General features: G+C 52.0%; 1 pseudogene; it reads right to left on the reverse strand.

The window, feature by feature from the left end:
- Positions 1 to 1,393: 1,393 nt before the first annotated feature.
- Positions 1,394 to 2,575, reverse strand: LOC121344027 (annotated as a pseudogene).
- Between the last annotated feature and the right edge of the window lie 57 nt (positions 2,576 to 2,632).

Consider the following 2,632-nt stretch of genomic DNA (forward strand, 5'->3'; position numbering starts at 1 on the left):
TGAGCTGGCCCAGCCTGGGCACATCTGACTGACAGGGCAGCGCTTCAGACTAGAAAAGCCCCATCCCAAATTGTAATGGCAGCATCTCCTGACATTTCCCTTTTTGGGGGGTGTGGAAATTCCTCCCTGCAGTGGGGACACTCCTCAAGGTCACTGCTCCAGGCTGAGCTAAAGAGGTTTGCCCATGGTCATTGGTCTGGGGCAGTGACATCAATCTCTGTAAAATTACTGGTTTTGTTTTAATACAGTTGCTTTGAAATCACTTCCAAGTGCTCTATACAATATAATATGTTACAGCTCTTATATCTTGGTGTAAATACTTCTGATTAAGATCATTTTGTCTAATCATTGCTATAAGAGATATTTATATAAATATCTCTGGTTTGCTATCCTTAATCCGCTGGCACAAATTCTATAAAGGCTTTATTCCACTTTGATAATTCTTTACACATGAAGGCTTGAAAAGTCTGGAGATGAGATTGGAACCAGCTGCTCCAAGGCTCTTCTCACAGAAAGAATTTAGAAAGCCTGGAAGTCTTTGGGGGTATTTGGGTGTGGATATGACACTCTGGTCAGAGACAGAGAAAACAAGATAAGCTTTCCCATTAATTGGTCTGGGATCTTTTAGGGAGCTGGAGAGAAAGAATTGTAAACTACCCATAGTTTTACATAAAGTTGTTTACTGAAGTGTGTTGACTTAATTAGCCAGTCATGTGAAATGTGTTAATTAAATGACGAATGAGGTTCCCCTGTAGCAAACCAAAGTCTAAAAGAAGAGGATTGAATAAACAGGGGGCTTTTAACCTTTAGTTTTCCGGTCCGAGTCTGAGTCATCTCTGAATCAATGGTGACATTTGGGGATCTGTGGGCGTTATGGGGGATCCTTTCTGCACCTCATGACCCAAGAGCAGCTTCTCTAATAAACTTTGCCTTAAGCTCCCACTCTACCCATGACAGGAACCCCTGGGAGTGTCTGAGACATCCCGGCTCTTTGGCAGCCTGGGGACTCCTGGGATGTCACCGTGGAGCCCCCGTGAGTGCCTGTGACAGATCGGTGCCTTTGCAGCCCAAGGTGCCCTGGGATGTCACCATGGAATGGCTGTGAGTGCCTCTGAGCACAGGGAACTTTACCATCCCCAGAAGCGCCTGGGAGGTGTCCATGGAGCCCCTGTCTCTGCCTGTGACATTCCAGCTCTTGAACAGCCTGGAGACTCTTGGAAAGTCCCCGTGGAACCCCTCTGAGGGCCTGTGACAAATCTCCTCCTTAGCAGGCATCCATCCCCAGGACCCTGTTGCTGTGGTCATTTTCCATGGCAATTGGCAAGGGCAGGAGAAGGAACAGGTCTTCCCAGCATGGATTACAGTGAACATGGATCACAGGTCTCTTCCCAACATGGGTCCTCCAATTGGGGGTTAAAGCTGGAGCCAGGCACGCAGCTCTCCCTGCAGTTGGGGCACTTGCAGGGCTTCCCTTGCCGGTGCTTCCATAGGTGTCTGGCCAAGTTAGAACTGTGGGTGAAGCTCTTCCCACACTGGGAACACTCATAGGGCCTCTCCCCAGTGTGGATGCGCCGATGGGTGACGAGACTGGAGTTGCGGTTGAAGCCCATCCCGCAGTCAGGGCAGCAGAAGGGCCTCTCATCAGTGTGAATCCGTTCATGCATGAGGAGATTGGAGCTGGTGGGAAACCTCTTCCCACAAGTGGGGCACTCATAGGGTCTCTCCCCAGTGTGGATGCGACGGTGCCTGACGAGGTGGGAGTTGTGGTTGAAGCCCTTCCCACAGTCAGAGTAGCGGAAGGGCCTCTCCTCATTGTGAATCCACTCATGCAGAAGGAGATGGGAGCTGCTCCGAAACCTCTTCTGACAGTGGGCACACTCATACGGCCTCTCCCCAGTGTGGATGCGTTGGTGGGTGATGAGGTGGCAGAGGATGAGCTGCAGCAGAAGCTCTTCCCACATTCCCCACACTTGTAGGCCCATTCCCCGGTGTGGATCATCTGGTGGCAGATCAGGTGGCAGCTCTGCCTGAAACTCTTCCCACACTCCAAGCACTTGTAGGGCTTCTCCCCATCATGAAGCTGCTCATGGGCCACCATCTCTGAGCTCCGCCTGAAGCTCTGTCTACCTTCCTGGCTCAGGCTGTGCCTTTCACCTCAGAGAAACCTGGGCTGGGTTTGGAGCCCCTCCTCCTGAGGGATCTCTGGGACTTTTCCTGCCCCTTGGATTCCTGCCCTGTGCAGCCGCTCAAATCTGCCTCTTCCTCGAGGTTCTGGTGTGGGGATTTGTCCTCCCTGGTCTCCACCCTCATCTCCTTGTCTAGGGGAGGAAGGACAAGGAGAGGATGGAATTTGCCTTCATGCCACAGGGAAGGGGAAGAAGAGCCCCCAGTGCATCCCCAGCAGGACAGCAACGGGGTTGTCCTGCAGCTGGGGGCCATGCTAGGCAGGGAGATGGAGCAGGAGAGAGAGGGAAAGGGGCACTGACTTCCTCCTCACCTGCCTGCGTGTCCTCGGCATCTTCCCCTTCCTCACAGCCTCCTCCTCCATCCGGCCAAGGTTTGAGAATGAGAAATCCTGGTTTGGGGAAAAGTACAATGTATTAGCACATTGGATTAGGGAGATCCTCCTGCC

This window comes from Onychostruthus taczanowskii, unplaced genomic scaffold, assembly GCF_017590055.1.
Source record: "Onychostruthus taczanowskii isolate IOZ18803 unplaced genomic scaffold, ASM1759005v1 scaffold1085, whole genome shotgun sequence".
Taxonomy (NCBI): Eukaryota; Metazoa; Chordata; class Aves; order Passeriformes; family Passeridae; genus Onychostruthus; species Onychostruthus taczanowskii.